The sequence below is a fragment of the Dendrobates tinctorius genome, unplaced genomic scaffold (assembly GCF_039654945.1).
Source record: "Dendrobates tinctorius isolate UK_male_01 unplaced genomic scaffold, ASM3965494v1 ptg000069l, whole genome shotgun sequence".
NCBI classification, from domain to species: Eukaryota; Metazoa; Chordata; class Amphibia; order Anura; family Dendrobatidae; genus Dendrobates; species Dendrobates tinctorius.
Window position 1 is genome coordinate 27,311,211 of NW_027361737.1, and position 5,921 is coordinate 27,317,131.

The following is a 5,921-nucleotide window of genomic DNA, read 5'->3' on the forward strand; positions in this document are numbered from 1 at the left end:
ATCATCACTGAGGTTATTGTAAGGATGAAATATTGTGCCGTATGTTTGCATGCATGAAAATGAGAGACTTTCTGTTTAAATTTATTCATCTATGTAGAAAATTCCTCACTTTCTTATATACTACATAGACAAAAGTATTGGAACATATACACATTAGACATTACATGTACAGGAGATTTTATGACCTCCCATTTTAAATCCATCGGCATCAATATTGAGTTGGTTCTCTTTGCAGCTATAACAGCTTCCACTCGTCAGGGAAGACTTTCTACAAATTTTTTACGTTTTTTTGGCAATTGTCCATTTCTCCAAGAAGAGTATGGGTGAGGTCAGGCAGTTACACTGATGTTGGAGGCTCACAATTTCAGTTCTAATTCATCCCAAGGGTATTGGATAAGAAAGAGGTCTGGGCTCTGTGCAGCCAATCATGTTCTTCCATACTAAGCTCATCCAACCATACCTTCATGAATCTTTTTTGTGAACTGGGGCACAGTCATGTTGGAAGAGTACTGTTGACACAAATTTGGAAGCATATTCTTGCTTTCTGAAGCATAAGCCGCATGACGTGGGTGTCCCTGACATGAGTGGAGACCAAGTCAGTGGATTGCACCTCCGGAGTAGACAAAAGCGAGATCCAGAGTAGAGAAAGGAAAAGTGACAGAAGGACAGAGTGGTCCATGGTTCCTGGGACAGGATGGCTAGCTGCAAGACACTGAGTTCACCAGACAGGAAGGTAATGGCCAGGAAAGAACAGGGAATGTAAGACAAAGAGAGTGTACCAGGCTATAGTTCCAAGGCATCAGCAAGCAAAGAAGTTAAGAAACGGCCATAGGGGCAAACTAGGAAAGAGAGGACTCGGAACCATGGATTGAGGACAGGACCCTCACTTACTGGACTGTAGTACTGTGTTGGGTTGCAGAGAAGGCAGAGGAACTTGGGGGCAAAAACAAGTAAGCCTAGAAGAGGTAGAGAGACTGTGTGTGAAGATGCTCCATGTTGTAAAGGAAACGTATGTGAAGTTACGCACCTGCTGTCTATTGTACATAATTCCCACCAAGCTGATGTTTAGTAAAAGTTGGTTTATGTTTGGTTGATGGTCTCCCTCACTGAACTGGCCAACTGAAGTCACTGGCATCATGCAACCTGCAGAGTGTAGTGCCCACGGTAGACAAAGCCCATGCACCCAGTCAGGACACCCATCTTCATGTAGTGTGTCTGGGCATGGAAGACGAGTACATCACCCATGCACCCATGCACCCACTCAGGAGCTCACTAACCGGGATGAGAGGCCGGGTGACAGGTCGGGCATCTGGGGTGAGGGACCGTGGCATGGACCATCCTTTCGGGGTCAATGATCAAGGTACACTTACCACCTGCAGCTCCTACAGCTTAGCCGCACCCATCCCGCGAACGTTGGATCCTTCTGCGGACACAACTGCGCACTCCGGCTCCTGAGACTGAATTTCCAGCTCGGTCTTCACTTCCAGCGCGGGCTCCTCCCAGGTGGTCGCTGTTTCCGGTCTCCGCTGAAACTGAAGCACTGGTTGCGGGTGAAAAGGTTCCTCCTCCTGATGATGTTCTGGCTCCAGCAGCTTTTGGCAGCACTCTTTCTCAGGTGCAGGGTAAAGGTCAGTCCGGGATTTGTCAGCGACTCCCCTCAGCCTTCCGGGTAGGTTCTTTTCTTCCTCCAGCTCACATTTTTCTGGATCGCCGACCTCTTCTGGTAAATGATGATGTGTGCAGCTGCACACAAGGTTCTCTTATGGACCCCACCCATTCCATGGTGGGGTCACCTCTGACCACTCCACCCATCTCTCTATATTCTGTAGGGAGGGGTGAGGCATTCTTCTCCCAATCTTGGTAGTGGGTCAGGTCTAGATAGACTCCTGTGTGTATTTCCACATACCTTTGTAAGTTAGCGCAGCCGATTAACCAGGTTCGGCACGGGTTTTTCTATATAAATCAGTCCATGTGGTTTATTAGGCAGCATAAACCATAAACAGCAACAGGCTTATATCAAACAGCATAATGTTCATGACAGAGCTCCGCTCTGTTAAACCTGTGGTCACTAGTGTTGAGCATTCCGATACCGCAAGTATCGGGTATCGGCCGATATTAGCGGTATCGGAATTCCGATACTGACTTCCGATACTTTTGTCATATCGGATACCGGAATCGGAAGTTCCCATCTTGCTATGAGCCTGCTTGCTTTGATTAAGCCAATGGGAATCCTCCGAAGTGTGGGCACATCCTGTTAGGCATGTAGGCATGTTAACTATTGGCATGGCTGTGATTGGCTGCCGAAATGATGTCATGATGCACTATAAAAGCCACCTCAGCCGCCATTTCTGGTTCACTCTGCTGTGAATTCAGTTAGGGACAGGCTGCTGTAGAAGACTGTGAGGGACAGTTAGAAATAGCGATTCCACCAAACATCTAGTGCTTTACCCAGGCTACATAAACCACCACTGTAGCCTTCTTTGCCCTAGCAGCAGTGTTCACAGCTGTCTGCAAGGGCTGTGTGAGTGCAGCTCACGCTGTGGAGTGGGTCCTGCAGCCTCGTCAGGTTGTAGGCTGCCCAGCGTGCCTCACTGCTGCCTCATACATCTTTTAATTTTTGAGCTGCATTTTTTACATAATTTCAATCTAGTGTGCTTCCATCCGTATCCATATACGTTGGTTGCAAACACTAATAGTAGACAGAGGAGCCTTTCTGCAGCCTTTCAGTGCTAGTGTCCACTTTGCTGCACTGTTCACGGCTGTCTGAGAGGTCTCTGACTGTGTGTGAGTGCAGCTCATGCTGAGTAGTGTGTCCTGCAGCTACGTCTGGTTGTAGGACGCTCAGCGTGCGTCAGTGCCTCACACATATTTTTATTTGAGTGCAGCTAATTTTTTCTTCTATTAGTGTGCATCCATCCGTCTCCATCTACGGTGGTTGCAAACACTATATAGGAGTACACAGTGGAGCCTTTCTGCAGCCTGTCAGTGCCAGTGCCCACTTAGCTGCACTGTTCACGGCTGTCTGAGAGGTCTCTGACTGTGTGTGAGTGCAGCTCACGCTGAGTAGAGTGTCCTGCAGCTACGTCTAGTTGTAGGACGCTCAACGTGCGTCACTGCCTCACACATATTTGTCTTTGAGTGCAGCTCATTTTTTCTTCTCCTATTAGTGTGCATCCATCCGTATCCATCAACATTGGTTGGTTGCAAACACTATATAGGAGTAGATAGAGGAGCCTTTTTTTCTGGCTTGTGCCCTGCCGGCGCAGCCAGATTAGTATTACCCAATTTTTTTGGAGCCTCATCTTTTGCATTGTAGGTTACCTGCCTGCATTGTAATAGCTCCAAAAAGTTGGTGATACTATCAGTTTCAATTCTTTGTTCACATACTTTGAGTTTGTTTCCAACAAAGAAACCACAAAAAAAGTTCATCAAACACTACATTTGGAACTTGTGTAGGCCACATCAGCTCCTATTAAAGTGTAGTCCACACACACACACTTCATAAAATTAGTGTTTCTTGTACCTGTAACCAGCTGCTCAGGAATAAGCACACTAAGGCCCCCCTTTGTACTTTTCTGCCTATCTTAAGCAGTCTGGCAAGATGAAGAAGGCAGGGAGTAAGGCGCGTGGGCGTGGGCGTGGAGTTTCAGCAGGGAGAGGACGTGGGGATTCTGCAGGGAGAGGACGTGGGGATTCTGCAGGGAGAGGACGTGGGGATTCTGGGCCTGCTGCGGGCACCAGTGGATCAGCATCCCCCAGTTTTAGCAGGCAACAGTCCTTTATGCGCAGCTTTGTAGGACCTCAACGTACCCCACTGCTGCGGGAGGAACAAATTGAAGCCGTTGTCGGATGGATGGCAGCTAACGCATCGACTTCAATTACTTCCACAGCCTCTCAGGACCAGAGCACCGAAGAGCAACCATCTGTCTCTTCACCACCTGCCAAAGTGCCCAGGCAGTCAGAGAGACATGGACAGGAGCCATCACAGTCTCTACTTCTGTTCTCGGAATCTGTTGGCTTGGAAAGAGGGGGCCAGCCAAGCAGCATTCCTGAATGTGAAGAAGAGGGAGTATGCAGTGATGCGCAACTTCTTTGTCCCTCTGAATCTGAAGAGGCGAGTGGGCCAGTGCCTATGGTCAGCACACCTCAGTACGCATCAGATGATGACGAGACTCAGTTGCCACTTTCTGGTGCGTACGGTGCTGGCGAGACAACCCCGGAGAAGCAGCTGTTTGAAGAGGGGAGGGAAGATGATGAGGTCCTTGACCCATCATGGCGTGAGGAACAGGAAGGTGGTGGGAGCAGCTCGGAGGAAGAGATTCCCCTACCGGCCAAAACAGGAGGCAGAGGGAGGGGGAAGACTTGGTTGCCTGTACCCTCCACTTCGGCACCCGTTAGGAGCATTCCTCATTCCAAAGGCTAAACGGGCGCTCCCAAGACTTGCAGTGCGTGGTCCTTTTTTGACACAGTTGCAGATGACATTTGCTTTGTCAAATGCAAGCTGTGTCATCAGAAAGTCAAAAGAGGGAGAAATGTCAGCAACCTCAATACCACAAATATGTGGAAACATGTGCGCACCAAGCACGAGTTGGAGTTGCAGAGACACCCTGAAGACGTAGGCCAACGTACAGCACCAACTACCACCTCTTCAGTTCATGTTGGGGCCTCTTCCTCCAGCTCACACACTGCTGGTTCGGCTTCCTCACAGGATCGCCAAGGAAGAACCTCTGCCACTGTTGTCCGGAGACCCTGTCAGATTCCACCCATAGCAGCACGTTCCCATCCATCACAGCCATCGGTAGCACAGGCATGGGATAAAAGGCGCCCTTACTCGGCAAACCATCCCCGAGCACAGTCTCTGAATGCTGGCATTGCCAAACTTCTGGCAGTTGAAATGCTGTCATTCAGGCTGGTGGACACTGACACCTTCCGGGACTTAATGGCATTGGCAGTCCCCCAATACAACGTGCCCAGCCACTTTTATTTCAGCAGGCGAGCCGTCCCTGCCCTGCAGAAACATGTTGAGGGCAAAATAAAACATGCGCTACTAAACGCCGTTAGTAGCAAGGTCCACCTGACCACCGATGCGTGGACCAGTAACCATGGACAGGGACGATACATTTCCCTCACTGCCCACTGGGTCAATGTTGTGGAGCCGGGTACAGATCTGGAGAGTGGCGCTGTACGTGTTCTTCCAACGCCACGGATTGCAGGACTCCAGTCTGTACACATAGACTCCTCCTCCTACTCAAGTTCCTCAGAAACAGCAGAGCAGGAGCCTGTTACGACCGATATGAGCACAGCCGTGGCCAAACATCAACAGGCTGTACTCAAATTAATTTCTTTGGGGAATCGAAGCCACACAGCGCAGGAGCTCTGGAATGCTATCAAGCAGGAGAGCGATGTGTGGTTTGGGCCAGCGAATCTCCAGCCGGGCTTGGTAGTGTGTGACAATGGCCGAAATCTGGTGGCAGCTCTTGGCCTTGGCAACCTCACACACATCCCATGTCTGGCACATGTGCTTAACTTGGTCGTGCAGAGCTTTCTGAGGGACTATCCGGATCTTGATGCACTGTTGCACAAGGTCCGCATAGAGTGCGCTCACTTGCGGCGTTCCAGCACGGCAAGATCGCGCCTCGCTGCTCTGCAGCGACGATTTGGCCTTCCGGAACATCGCATCATATGTGACCTACCCACCCGGTGGAATTCAACGTTACATATGTTGGAGCGGTTGTGTGAGCAGCAGGCAGCAGTCATGGAGTACCAGCTGCATCAGGCGCAAACAAGTCGCACTGTGCGCCGTTCACACTTCAGCACCATTGAGTGGGCCTCTATGAAGGACATCTGCCTCGTTTTGCGTGCCTTCAATGAATCCACGCGGATGGCGAGTGCAGATGATGCACTAGTCAGCATGACTGTCC